General features: G+C 41.5%; 2 protein-coding genes across 2 annotated transcripts in view; one reads left to right on the top strand and one right to left on the bottom strand.

The window, feature by feature from the left end:
* Positions 1–5,308, bottom strand: part of KBTBD12 (kelch repeat and BTB domain containing 12) — a 43,346-nt gene extending 38,038 nt beyond the window's left edge. Inside the window, exon 1 of the mRNA XM_008499013.2 lies at positions 5,267–5,308. The gene's annotated coding sequence lies outside the window, so the exon portion shown is untranslated. The remainder of the gene's footprint in view (positions 1–5,266) is intronic.
* Positions 1–15,341, top strand: part of MGLL (monoglyceride lipase) — a 98,358-nt gene that overhangs the window by 19,726 nt on the left and 63,291 nt on the right. The gene's annotated exons all lie outside the window — the stretch shown is intronic.

The raw sequence follows: 15,341 nt of genomic DNA on the forward strand, positions 1-15,341 counted from the left end.
TACTTCAGGCACAAATTATCTGATGGATAAATCCTGCACCCACTACTCAGATGATGAAGGGGACTTCACAACTTCACCCTGTGCAGGGTGGTCTCCTCTGTTGCCACAGAGCTAATGGGGCAGCTCTTGCTGCAGGTCCTGCAGCTCCATCCTCCCCAAGAGCAGCAGCAGAGTGACATGCAGGAACCTCCTGGAGCTGGTCCCTACCCATGTACAAGGAGTCTCCACCTCACAGGCAGGCTCATCTGCAACCCTCCAGCTGCCTCTTCACCCAACTCGTTAAGGTCTGCAGGACAATGTGACTTCCCCAGCCAGAGCTATAGGCAGGATTTTGTCACCTTCCACTTTCAAGAAGACTCTATTTGCCTTTCCCTATAAGAACGCACCTTCTCCATCTCCTTGCTTTGATATCTTACCAAGCTCCTGGCTGAACTATACTCAATAAAACAGTGCTGTCAACTTGTAGGCAAGTCTACTTTCTCCATCCTACAGCTCAGGAAACTGAAGCTATAAGGTTAAAAAGAAAATAAGAATAAAACCCAGGGGTGAAATCCTTTCATTAACTTCAGAAATTCTTCCCTGTACAGTAGCTACAAGCTTGTCACTCCCTTCCTGGCTTTTAGCAGTGTTTAGGTGAGGTCATGGAAGGATATTAATATTCCCGTTTATATCACTGGGAAGACTATTAAAGGGTAGTAATGAAATGGTGCTGCTTTGCTTTCCCTCTGGATTACAGGGGAAAAAGATGGTACATTGATATTAAAAGAAAGGATAAATGTGATACAAATATAATTTGCAGTGAGGCATTATGCTGAGACTGTGCCAGAGGCTGGCTTGTCATTATAAAAGCTCCAGTGCAAGGCTCAGATCATATGGAATGTTACCAGGAGCTGAAATCAGAGTCATTGCCTTATTCAGAGTTTTGGTATATTTTTTTCTTCTATTGTTAAAAATGGGCTCAGGTGCAAATCATCATTTGATGTTACTTTATTTCAGAGCCATGCTGTTAATTTTCCTCCAGTTCTGGCTGATACTTTTATTTTTTTATCAGCTGTTTTGTTAGTCTATTTTAAATTTTTTTTTTCTGTGTGCCATGAACCTTATGAAGAGTCACATATAATTTTATTCAGGAGCTACAGCAGATGTTTTGCTAGGCAGTAGGGTGCTGCCTGAGCAGTTCAAAACATATATAAGCACACTGCTGTGAGCTCAGCTCTACAGCTTTTATGAGGTTATCAAGCTAAAAATAAATGCTGTCCTCAATTCTCAGTTACACTTCAGCCTCTTCGAACTGTCCCAGAGCAAAGGGACTGTAAACCAGATGGAAGTATCTCATCAGGAATTTCCCCTAACCTCTGGAAAAACCTCTGGAAAAACCCTAACCTCTTGTAATTAGAAACATTATTTTGTCTGGGACATAGATTTTTCTTGTCTTTTTCCCTAGTCCCAAGGAATCTGTTCTTTCCCATGCCATGGTGGGAGGGTGGGAGCTGCAGGACCTGGTCTAGAAGAGGTCACAGTACACAGCATGGGGCAGGGGATGTGGGGCGGGGGGGGGCACCTCCTGCATCCTCCTCTTCCTCTGCTGCTGTGTTGGATTTTTTTTTCTTCTCTGTCTTAATGAGGCTACACTGCCTTCATCCTGCCTCCCTTCAGGTGCTGAAGGGATCAGAGTTCCCATCAGATCAAAGAACTGGTGCCTCTGCTTTTGAATTATTTGTGCTTCCTTTGTTATCAGAAAGCTGAGAAGCAAATCTGTTAATTGTATGCATCATGACATTTGGCTGACAGCCACAGCGAGGCAGAAATCAGTACCCAGATTATAATAATCTTGTAATCTCAGGGTTTAATTATGAAAGCTGTGCTGGCATTTAAGATCAAGAATTTAAACTATGCAAAACGTCCCACAGTGTTCAAGAAGGGCAACTAATGATGCTATTCTTGATATAAGGAAAATCTATAAGAATAAGATAGAGAAAGGAAGCTTTCAAAGAATTACATATGTTCCAATATCTATAGGATAATAGGAACTGTTATGCTAATTCTTATACCTGGAAAGATGCTGGAAGAAATTGTTACATGATTGAATTATAAGAACTTAGAAGGCAATAAAGTGATAAAAGCAGCTATAGCACCTATTTATCAAGAACAAATTGTGTCAATCCAATCTAATTGTCTTCATTTTTTTCAGGGATAATTAGATACTTTGTCTTGAGTGAAGTTACTAATATAATCCTACTGATAGCACCAGAAATTAATTGTGATTAAATCAGCTGACTAAATCACTGTAAATTAGGTGCCCAACTGGCAAAAAAAAAAAAAAACAGCAGATTCAAAGGATGTTTGTCAGTGGTCAAGCTGGGAGGCATTTCCAGTCTGTGCCTAGAGATCTGTGCTGAAGAGGTCACTTACAGCTTCAGGGAACACCTGCCTTCTTGGTTTTAATTAGAAAATACTTGTTGAATTAATTTCATCAATTCTGTCCAGATAGTATAAAAAATTCTGGCAGAGATATTAAGTGGGAAAACATCGGTTTCTTTTTTGGAAACGCATGTCTGTATAGTTTGAGATGGCATACAGGTAAGTGTCTAAAATAAATGGTTCTCTGTTACAATTACAGTTAGCTTTTGGATGTGTCTCAATTGTCACCAGATTACTAGGAGCCAGGATACCTTTTCTGAAGTTGTTTGTACTCTGTCAGTCATCAGTTACTTAGAGTTTTAGGATTTTCAGGCTTTCAAAGGTATCTAAGTTAAAAGCACAAGTCTGACTTAAACTCACTGTGCAGTTTAGGAACTGAAGTGTCTGCATTGTTTTTAGAGACAGAACTTCAGCTTGAAATTGCTTAGGCAGTTTTAAAAGTTGTGCTATGTCACATGATCCCTTTCCCATTAAAATCAGAGAAAGAAATCTCCTTGCTCCACCCAATTGATCCCAGCCCCACAGCAGGTACATTTCAGGTGACCTGAACCAATTTATGGCTGGCAGGGAAGCAGCAATTTTGAAGTTTTTAAACTCTGAACACTACAAATCAAGTCATGTCATTAGCCTGTATAAAATAAAGCACAACAACCCCTCTGAGGGAGATTTCAACTGGTTTCCTCCCCCAGTCCCTGTGGCACTGTGTTTGTTTTCACATGCCATCTGATACTGAGGAGCCTGAGTCAAGGCAGCCTGAGGTCTCATGCTCCCCAAGCATGGGCCAGCTCCCAGCAGACATGTGCTGCCAGGCATGCTCACTGGAGCTTTCTTAGCTGGTTACAGCCTGCCAGGTCTGTAAAAAGGAGGTTCTCAGTGCAGAAGGAGGCTGCTGACCTACAAGCTGCTGCTATAGAAGCAGACAGTTGTGGCAGTGCTGCATTCCCCTCTGCACATCCCTGCTGCTGTAAGCATCCTACTGCCAGCAATGCCATCCCACAGCCCAGCCCCTTCCAGTAGCTTGTTTTCTTTCTCATTTTGTTGCTCTTAATTTAAAATAAAAATAAAATGGGCCTTTTCAGGCTAGGACTAGCTTGACACCTAATAGTGAGATTTTAAGCTGTGTGCAAAGCTTCAGAAACTGTGTTTGGGAGACCTGAAGATGCCTTGATCAGTTTTCAAAGCCTTTGGGTGGTTTATTATTCTGCAAAGATTTGACAATTTGAGCTCCATTTACTGCCAAGACAGAAGCCTAGATTTGGGATTGGATTAATATTGATCCCATCTTAGCAAATACCAAGCATATTTTTTTTTCTTAAACTGTTATAGATTCATGCAAAAAATCAAAGCAGCTGAAAGAGAAAGACCCTATGGGCCATCTTTTCAAATATGCCTTCACCTGACCTTAATCTTACTCTGAATCAAAGTTCAGTGAAGTCAGTCACAAGAATCCCATGATTTAAGTAGATGTGGCTCTGTTCACAAATCCCAGCCTGAGCCAATTATGTGCATTAATTGCATGAGAAGAATAGAAGATAAATACATACATAGAGCCCATTTCTTTTACAGTTCACATGTGTAGATGATTTTTCTTACATATCAAAACTAATTGAAATGGCAAAGTGCTTTTTCACAGAAGGAGGATGCATAACTTTTTTACATCTCCAATGACAGATGCCAGCAGAACTAAAATATGTTTCTAAAATATATTTCAGCAGCTCTTCAAGCAGACTGGCAGAGGTCTTAGAGCTTTCTCTTTTTGCATTTAAGTAAATGTAATGGCAAGTAGAGGAAAGGCTTACTTTCTGGAACAATTATACAGTGTAAATAGAACTGCAACACAGTCTAAAAAATTCAATTTAGTAACTTGTTGCAAACCTGGCTGCATTTGCATTTTTACAACAGAAAAAACTGTGATCTTCTATTGATGATATTTACATAAATCTCTAAAGTGTAGATCTGTTTGGTGGGCAAATGCTGGCATGCAAGTGCTTGAGTATCCCTGACACTCAGCAGTGAAATGAAAATAACCTGAAATCTGTAAATCCTTATGACTCGATGTCAGCATTCCTTTAGTTACTGTCAGAATCCAGCCTTCCCCATAAATTTCTCTAGTTTCAGCTTCAATCACTACCAAAGACCAGGGTTTTCTGGGTACCCACAGAAAACAAAATTCACCACCACCCATGGCAAAACCCAGCAGCACTTTCAAAATAGCCCCTGCACTGACACATGTTCAATACCTAAGAAATCTGCAGTCCTCGGTGGACCCTCATGTTGAAAACATTCATCCTTTTGAAGGTAAGGATCAGCCCCAGGTCTTGATGGGAGAAGCAGAGTTTCCTCAGGATTCCTTACTGGAATCAACTCGAGATGTTTGCAGGTTGTGGGGTCTGCAAAGGTCCCCCCTGCCCCATGCACAGACCTCAGGCAGTATTTCTGCATCCTGACATTGCTGGCAAACCCCGTGTAGCTGCAAACAAGACCCCGAGGTTGACGTTTTTCAGGGGATCCCATCCTAACCTTGTAATTAATCTCTTACATTCCCTTTACGAACCGAACAGAAGGCACTGTAAGGAACTGAGAGGGTTTCACTTTAGGGACTGACAAGGGGTCCTACAGCCCCCCACATGGCTGCCTTGCAGCTGACCCTGCACCACCATACCTAGGTCCCCCTCCAGCACCTCCAGGAGTTCCTCAGGGCACCCATTCCAGGACCCCTGCCCACAGATTTCCCACCCCAGCAACCTGCAGCTGCCGGGCGTGCGCCTTTCCGCACCGCCCGCCTCACACCGGATTCCCGCCTCTTTCCCGCCCAGGGTGGAGAAGGGACCGAACCGAACTGTACCTTCTGTACGGCAGGACCTGCAGGTGCCTCAGAGTGTGCGGGAGAGGGAAAACAGAGACCTCACAGAGCTCCTGGTGAGTGGCGAGGGGCCAGGGCTATAAATAGCCCCAGCTGGGCTTGGGGCAGGCATGAAGAGCTGCTCCAATGTCACCCGCAGGGGCACCTCAGGCCGCAGGCTCCCCCTCTCTCCTTCTTTGCCAGGCTCTGGGCTCAGAAGCTGCAGGGCCCCTCTGTGCTGGGCACAGCTGCCACTCGCACTGGTGGCCCACCCGAAGAGTTTTGTGTCCCCGTCCCCAGGCATGGCTGTGGGCACATCTCTGCTGTTGTTTCTGGGTGGTTGGAGTGGCTCTGGTGTTGGCCATGAGCAGAGTGACCGCCACCACCTCAGGTACTGCACCACAAGAGATGCTCCTTGGCCCTGTCCAGCTCACTCCCGAAACCAGTGCACCGTCTCTACATCTGAGAGGAATTTCCCCAAACGGTTTCTTCTGCCCTTGCTAGATCACTGAGAGCTGAAGTTGTGCATAAAATAAGGATTCCTGACTGAATGTAAGTGTTAGCTGCATATTTTTAACCAGGCATAAGGCCTGACTATCTCCTTGTTTGTGTGGATGTAAATCAATAACACTGGCTAAATCAGTCTGTAATAGTGGGGCTGCACTGTTTTACATCAGCTGCAGATCTTGTACTCCTTAAATTAAAGGGGAATAGAAAGGGTTATAATACACTTTTTATATCTCCATATGTTTAGGCAAAGATGGAAAAAAGATTAAGCAAAGGTTAGGGTCATAAAATTGATTAATGTCATGCCTATACTTTTGTTTCAGAAAGGCATTAAGGGGCTTTCAGAATGTTCTTTTTTAAATGGCATTTATTTATTCACTGTACTAATTGGTCAGTTGATCATAACAGCTTCTGAGAAAAATTGAAAAAGAAATATATTTCCTTATCTAGATTTTTAGTCTGATAGTTCTATTACAGAGTTTTTCCAGTGTTCAGGAATAAACTAATTGCTAATAGCAATTTGTTGGTTTTAGGGGGAAAATTAAGATGTGCATCACTTAAAAAAGCATATTTCATCTCATTTGTGAACATTACCAGGAAAAAAACACCGAAGTGACTAAAGTTTACTCATGTCAGAAAATTCAATGGATCAGATCACAAAGAGATATATTTTCTAAACTCCCAGATTGTTCTTATTAAAAGTTCAACTTTATCTTGGAAGTAAAAATATCCGATCTGATACTATAGCTCTCACAGAAGCCAAAATGGAACACTGAACTGATGAAATGCCACAGTTGTGATAAAAGTGGACCATATCCCCTAAATTGCCTTGTTCTCCTCTTACATTGAACAATTTCTAGTGTGGTGATGGTTAACATGGAGTATTTATGTAATGAATTTTGTTCACATGAAACCACCACCATAATAACAATCATATTTCCTTTATGGGTCTATATTTTTAGCTAATTTCTGTACTGAGTCTGTTTCACAAAAATACTAATACTTGTAAGACAAATTCCTTTTTGTTGCTTATGAAGTTCAGAATATTTCTCTTACACTTCACTGAATTAGCCAGGACATCCCCTCTTGCAGTGAGGCAACAGCTGGACAGCTTTCAGCAGCACTTTGCAATTACACAAACAAAGTAACACCACAATGAATCAGGGCCCCAATATTTTTGTTAGAATTAAAAGCTTTCTCTGCTGAAAGCCAAGCTTATTTTCATCTTCTTCATTTAATTAAGTCATAGCCCTTTCGTTCTGATATCATTCTCTGTTGTCATGGTGATTTTAATTATAAAAATGAATGGTTGAGAAGTGGGTGAAGACAAAAGTTTTTGTTGAACTTCATTAAGTTAATGGCAAAGGGAAGAATATCTATGGTAACACAAAAAATGGGTGATCTTTTAATAGAGTGTATTTTAAAACAATGATAAGAGGTAGGTGTCAGAGACAGAGAAGACACATTTGATGTGATTTTATCAGTGTTTAAGAAACATGTGTTCTATTTCAATGTTTTAGAACAATTTTTACATGGCATTGATCCTACAGTCCCTTCTGGTGTTGCAGTAACAAAGAAATTCCCTTTTAAATCTCAACTGCTAGTGATTCACCTACTGGAAAAACATCCCCTTTTCAGGCGAAACTGACCAGTTTCCAAGAGTGTGTTTCTCTGAGTACAGTCTTTGGGAGCAGCTACACAGCATTTGCAGTTCATCCAAAAGCAGGAAGGCTGTTTTGATGGGAGGTGGGCTTGCAAATTGTCCATAGGTGAAACTGTGCCATGGTTTGTTTGAGAGGACCCACAGTCTGAGCCATTTGAATCTGAGCTTTAGAAGAGATCTACATCAGCTCAGTTAGACTCTGGGTGGTATTAGGACATGTTTTTTTCTTTGCTACCCCTGTAACATCTCCTCTGTCACTCTTGCTGTGGTTCTGCAGTTTTGCTCTACCTTACTCTTTACTGTTTTACACAGTTTTCTCATAAAACAGTGTCCCAACACCATAGCCTGGGAGAGAAGAGCCTTCATGCTTGGCTCTGTGTTCAGGCCTGAGTCCCAGTGTGGCCACTCCATTTCTCCAAGCTCAGAAATTCCTCAGGGCTGCTCAGCCTTTTCCTGGTGAGGCAACTCTGCTCTGGGGGACTGGTTCCTCACAACTGCTTTACCTCCCACATGTGAGTAATACCCTGATGTCCATTCATCCACTCAGCCAGATGTGGAAGCAGCTCCAGTCTGGCCACAGCAGTGATGGCACCAGCACCAATGGCTGCTCCCTTCTCCCAGTACATCCCACAGGACCAACTTTGGCATCTTTCTGCTCAGGCAAAGAGCTGGGGTGTGTTCAGGCCCTGGTGGTGGGTGTGGACCACAGCACATGAGGTGATCTACAAACAGAGATTATTTTATATATATTACATTAGCACCAGTGATGGTATTTTGGTTATTGTATCCATATATACAGTGCCAGTTTGGATACACAGGGAGAAAAAAAACAGAAACAGAAAGACATTTCCAGTTTAATCCTATTATCTACTGTCTTATGTCAGTCCAAGTACAACATAGATTTTTTTTTTTCTTGGAGTAAGTGATGACCTTTAGAGCAGACCAAGGGCAATCTTGAGCTCGCCTGTGACCACCGGTCCAGGGGGCATCACCTCTACAGCTCCTCTGAATTGAAATCTCTTTCTGGCTCTGTCAACCTCATTCCCAGGTTGCCTGACAGATAATGCAGCATGCCAGCCACCCACTGCTTTTTCATTTAAATAAATGAGAAAGTTGTGGCTAAATTAACACTCCAGCGGAGGTAATAAGGACCGACTCAGCAGCTGCCCTGATGTATGCAAATTGCAGTTTCACACATTAGGATCTAGATGTTGCTTAATTTGTAAGTCTTTCTGTCTTTTAAATGAAAGACCCTCCATTGAATTCAGGGAATAATAAAAAAAAAAAAAAGGCAAAAGAAAGATCCCAAAGTCAACTACTCACTGGTGCTTCTGACTGTACCTACAATCTCTCTTCTGGGGTTTCCCCCTGATCCCCTGAGAAGCAGTTCTTACTGAGTTACATTGCTCTGATGGATGCTTTTAGGCAAAATAATCTGCTGGTTTCCAATGAACACACAGCCTGATTAAGGAGGTACTGCCAGCTCTTCAGTATAAATAGAAACCTAGGATTTTTTTTTTTTTTTTTTTTTTTTTTTTTTTTTTTTTTTTTTTTTTTTTTTTTTTTGCAGTGGTGTCACAGTCCAAGAGCTCAACATCTTTTTTTATTATTATTATTTTCCTTTGGAAATGAAACTCTATTAGCACACTGCAAGACCAGGGACAGTTAACCAGACAGAAGGAATGAGCTGATAGGAGAGCATTTTTTCTCCTTTTAGATCAGTAAAGATAGAACTGGAGATGCAAAGAAGCAGGTAGCTAAATGGGGTTTATGGAACTAGCTATTCTGTACATTAGGTTTAGTGCTTTTCAGTCTTTCTAGGAAAACCATGCATAGAATGTTTTTACCCAGCACAGGGTCAAAAGATTCCTAAATGCAGACCCAACTCAGGAATCAACATCAGAATAGCAGAACTTGGGGCATCTTGACCACAGAAAGTAGAAATAACAGTGTTTCTCAGGGCATGTTCTGTGATAAGCAGGTACTTAATATCAGGTTTTAGCTCAGGAATTCTGCAGCCACAGGGTATAGGGCTAAGAAATGTTCCAGTCTCACCCAATATTTCCCAGGTTTTGTTCAGAAAGGCAAAGGCTTAATTCTAAAATAAACCCCATTCAAATGAGATGAGGTTTGCCTATCTTTTTTGCTCTCCTGACCTGCAAGGTCAGTCTTTAAAAGCTATTGCCACAGGTCTTTGAACTCCTGTGGAGATGCTTTTTGCTCTGCTCAGCAATTCTTCCATGCTCAATTCCTGTCCCTGGATGTCACTTTCCCAGCCTTCACTTATCCCTTCCATAACCTAGAGATACCACAGAGTCCTGCAGCCTGCTGCCAGCAAAGAATCACAGGAACTTGCCCTGTCTGGTCACTATTGGGGTGCATGTGTTAAAAGAGGTACCAGAAAATGCAAGTTAAAAAGCCCCAGTGAATTTGTGGGCAAGGAACACTCAAGACTACAACCAAAACTCAGGGTCTGAGAGTGCTTCCCAACTCTCAGAAGTTAATGCACATGTGGGCTGGTTTTCAGGTCCTTGCTGCGGGCAGAGCTGGCTTACATCTCCTCCCCAGTGCTCTTACTCCTCAAGGAAGAGAAAGCTTCCTGTCCCTGGGGTGGGACAGGAGCTTCAGCCTGCCCTGAACTGAGGTATCACAGCTGGCCCTGAAGTGCCTCCATCCTGCTCTTCAGATGCAGTCTTGGCAAACCAAAGCCCATGGTTCTGGCTTCTGGGACTTTGTCACACAGCACAAGCCCCAGCAACACTCTTTGGTCTTTTTCCCTCAACACAAAACCAGGATGAGGATGCTTTTCTATCAGTCAGAGAGATTAATTGCTATTCACTAAGATACAGGGCCTATCTGCCAACTGTGCAAATTAAGAAGGGTATCCAGGTTTGTGTATTTCAATAATTTCTGCATTTGCTGCAGACCCCCAACCTGATGCACAACTGTGCCACAAAAAAAATACATTAAAAAAAACTTTCTTATGCAGCAGTTGTTATGAATGAGTTATGAAATATGAAGCAAACTATACATTGTTTTTCAGACATCGAGAGACAGTAACTCTGAGATAAATGGACTTTCCACATCGTGGGCATGAGACATCTGTCTCTAAAGCGGTCTGAAGACAATGTTTGTCCAGTTGTGAGCACTGAGCTGGAGCTGCCTCCTCTCTTCCATTTCTCCCCTGACCCAACCATGGCTGGCATTTGCAGAGTAGTGCTGCAGCTCCAACCTACATAATGAAACTATGTCCCAGAGACAGACAGACAACCTGGACTGTCCATCCATCCATCCATGGGTGTCAAGGTGATGGGTAGACAGATGGTCACAGGAGGAGAAAGTAGGATGAACCACCTATCAGGGCCTTATCCTCAAAGACCTCACTAAACGGTCCACATCCAGGCTTAGGCACCAGATATCCTCTTTCACCTCATGATCTGTCAAACAATCTTGTAGTTTTGTGAGTTCATTCACAGGGGCCATAATGAATTAGGAGGTAAAAACTTGGAAAGATTAGCAATACTGTCATACCTTGAATTACCCACCTTCAGTTGCCCATAAACATGCAGCTGTATTTTCTCAGACCTTGCAACTGAGCATAGTGCTTTATTCTAGAGAATCAGCACATCATAGGAAAGGAAATGGGAATCAGAATCCTTCAAAAAAGTTAATTTTCTTCTACTTTTATCCACAAAAGAGGATGAAGAAATGTAGCATCTTCCAAATTATAACCCATGTGGCAATCTTCCAAACCTCTTTCCATATGCTCCTAAGTGTTGAAAGCCCAAATGTTCCATATCTTGCTGCCAAATTCTCTGGCTCAATCCCAACAGCTCTTACAATACTGTTGGATGTTGTCTAGTAAAAAAAAAATCACCTAAGATTGATAATTAAAAATATACTTGATCATTGGATAGATATGAATGAATTGTTTGTGCTCACAGATTTCAAAGCAGCAGAAAGATGTCTTTCTGATCTTACTGAAGTTGCCCCAGAAATCCTTGTTTGTTGCAAAATGTGTTGCTGAAGAGCTTTGAAACTGGGGGCAGAGCTGGAAGCAGATGAGCCATGGCAGAGAGCTGTACTGCTGGGGTGAAGCCTGGGGTATGTGTCTGAACTGCACAGCAGAGGCAAGGTTTGCACTCAGGATTGTTTTCAGCCCTGCCTCATTTCAGACTGAGCCCCACAAGAAGTTTGTCATTGCTCTTAAGCAAGGTGCAGATGCTGCTGTAATCCCACTGCTGCTGGTGCAGAGGCACTGGGCACAGGTCTCAGTATGGGCCTGAGGACATAGGTGTTGCTCAGCACATCTTGTACACGTTTCACAGCACAGGAGAGGAAGAGATGCTTTGTGCTCTCTGGACCAGGTGCTGAGTGTTGCAGCCTTTCCTCTGCAGTCCTCTTCCTCAAAACCTCCCAAGGACTGGGAATGATGAAGTTTCATGCCCATATATATGTCCAGGAGCTGACAATTTCCTCTTCTGCCTGAAAGGGTAGCACCTCCAAACTTTAGATTTCCATTTGAATGTCACTGTAACTACTGTACTGTACTAGGAAAAGTCAGCAAGTAAAACCAATGCATACTGAAATCAAAGCACAGCACTGTGACCTGAAAGGTTCCTGTGTGCAAGAGTTGAGGGAGCCCCACTGACAGGTCTGGAATGGGAATCTGAACTGACATCACCAGCCCACAGCAGCTGCAGATGCTGATGACTCCAAAGCACAAACAAAACCACAGATACCTTTGCTACAAGAAAATCAATTACTGCAGCCATGATATAATAGGTATCTTGTGTTGGAGGAAATGGGATGAAGGTTGGGGGAGGTGAACCAAAAATACCAAATACCAGATACCAAAAATTTCGATGCTGTTAACAGCACATGCTGCTAATTTGCAGAAAGATCAAATTCGAAGGGTGTTCAATGGCTTTGGGGATTGATGTCCATCTCTAAAGGATACAAGGCTTCTTGTCCAGAAAAACAGCATTGTTATCTTATATAGGAAAAATTTTGCCTATGGATGTTTTGTCCCATTTTTCACTGCAATGCACCTCATTTAACATCCTCTTTCTCAAGCTGTACTGCTAGGTTAATTATCACGAGCATTAATTCTGCCTAGGAGGAAAACCAGTGGGTGTGTTGTCCTGCACTAGAAGTTATGAAGTAAATTGTAGCAGATGCTGTAAAAATTAAATAACTGAGAGGGAATGATAATGAAACAGATGCAAACATTAACAAATGTAGTGTTTAGTGCAGAGTAGGTCACATGTGAATTCATGTTATTAGAGTGCAACACTGAGCACAACTTGCCCTTAATTTTGTTGGCTGCTTGGTGTTACCACAGTACATACAGAAGAGAACACTCCCAGGAGTGAGCAGTGCATTTCCTATAAGACATTAAGCTATTATCTAACACCAACACCAGGATGGCAGAATATCTGCCAGAATTCTTCTAATTGTTCCATGCCATAATGGTTACTTTTTTCCTAAGATGCATTTTGAACTGGGGATGTTCTTTATTTTCTCTAATGGCTCTCCTGATTTACATCAATGTGAGGAAGGGCAGAATCAGGCCTCCAGTTAAATAACTAATGCAGCTGTTTTGCTGAACCAGCTTCCTGGCTGGGAATGAATCCAGTCAGTTGTGGATAATAAACCCCAGTAAAAGAGATTTCAGAGATTTCATACATTAATTTTTGCCTTAATATTTGCAGTTACTTTTCTTTCAAAATTTGTTATGCAGATGTTCGGAAGTAATTACCATTCATGAATCAGGAAGAAAATGTACATCTCACACTGAACATGTGTGAGTGGACCGAGTAAAGAAACCAAAGATACATGAGAAGAAAGCTAAAAGATATTTGAGCAGAATCTGTCAGTATTTATGACAGAGTTGTAAGGAAGGAACACGGCAAGCTCTTCTCATGAGCCATGTGTTCATCATATATCCAAAAAAACAAGCCTGCCACCTTTCCTAGCAACAGCAGCTTTACACTCACCATTCATGCATCAAAGATGAAATGAGCTCTGGCTGGGCAGGTACAGTTGCCATTAACATTGGTCAGAGGTCTTCAGGGAACTGCATCAGTGACCAATATGGCAGAGAGTACTGAAATCTTGCTACATACACCCTGATGCTGAAATACCCTTAAGTGTCCTTACATGCACATATGTAATGAGGACTAATCATCTGAGCTAAAACTCTTGCCTCTGTGTACAGAATTATTGTAATTTTTATATATAAATACAACAAACCTTCAAAGGATTATGGCAGCTGTAATAACACCCAGGAGATAAGGATGGAAAAGGATACTGTAGGGAAACTTTTGCCCTCAAGAATGTAGCTATCCAGGCTGTGGTTTTGTTCAGGACACAATATTCCCTGTACTTGTGAATCTGGGTAATTTTTAATGACTGAAAAAGTTACTGCTTCAGTTTTTCACAGCACTCTGATGGATAGATTTTGAGATAAGATGGGAGTTAGTAATGGTATAACTGGGTGAACAAAATTAGGAGCATTACAAATGGATTCTGCATCAGCTTGCCTCCAGCACTGAGCCCTGTAAAATAAAAATTTTATCCTTTATTATGAAGTACTTTGAAATCTCAAGTTTAAAGAACTAAATTAGAGTTAAATAAAACATTTCAGTAAGTAATAATGAAAATACAGCATGCATAGGTTAGATATTAGAAAGAATTTCTTCACGGAGAGAGTGATCAGACATTGGAATGGGCTGCCCAGGGAAGTAGTGGATTCTCTGTGTCTGGAGATATTTAAAAAGAGACTGGATGTGGCACTCAGTGCCATGGTCTAGCAACTGCAACGGTGGTTCAAGGGTTGGACTCGATGATCTCTGAGGTCCCTTCCAGCCCAGCCAATTCTATGATTTTATGCCACTTACTACTGCTACCAGTTAATGAACTTCATAGGTAAGGTTAATATATTTGATAATTATGAAGGTAATTAAATTACCTTAACATTGCAGTGGCTGAGCAACTGAGGCCAAGTAATGAAATAATTTACCTGTACCATGAAAACTCCCTTCTGGTGCCTCTTAGGGACATAAAGCAGACCTCCAGATTGTGCTGATTTTCATACATAGAATCAATTTCATTCAAAAAATAAATTGCACCTCAGTAACTACAGCCCTCTAAAATTCCATCTCAGTGGTTATGAACCTATAAACACCATAAAAAACTGTTGCAAAAGAAGCCTTTAAAACTACAAACCAGGCAAGATGTTTAATATTTGAAATCTAAATGACAACATAAAACCTCATTTGGAGAAATGCTATGAAAGCATCAGGGTTGGGTGCATTTTAGAACAGCATTTTTCATTAAAAAAAAAAAAAAGAGCTTGAACATTTGGGTTGCCAAGGCAGAAACAAGCACCACAGACACGTTTTACCCTTATGGGGATTCATCAAGGTTGTGCAGTGCAGCTGTTGTCTTAGTGAAAGAAAGTATCGGCCCCTGGCTGGAAGAAACAGAAACATAATTATGTTATGATGAGCTGGAAAACATGCAAAGAAAAATTGGAATGCAAAGCATGATAAATGTTGCTTTGTCAATTGCAAAGCAGCAAGAAAACCAGGCAGCACAATAATAACTCTTCTCCAGTCAATGCTTCCAGTTTGGCCACCAAAATAAAGCACCACTCTACCCATGAGAGGATAGCTCTGTCTTTTGGCTGGTTTTTTTAGTTCTGAAACAATGATGCTGCATCTGTAAAGTGGATTATGCAGTCATTCTTAGCATCAAAAAATGAGAAAAGGAATGGTCAGGTACTTCTCAAAATTGAGACTGTAATTCCAGCCAGATAAAATCTATAATGCTGTCTTCTAATTTTTATGCATATTAAAATTTAAAGCTTAGAGCCTTTTCCTTTAAGATGTCTTTTAATTAGAT

The sequence above is a fragment of the Calypte anna genome, chromosome 12 (assembly GCF_003957555.1).
Source record: "Calypte anna isolate BGI_N300 chromosome 12, bCalAnn1_v1.p, whole genome shotgun sequence".
Classification (NCBI taxonomy): domain Eukaryota; kingdom Metazoa; phylum Chordata; class Aves; order Apodiformes; family Trochilidae; genus Calypte; species Calypte anna.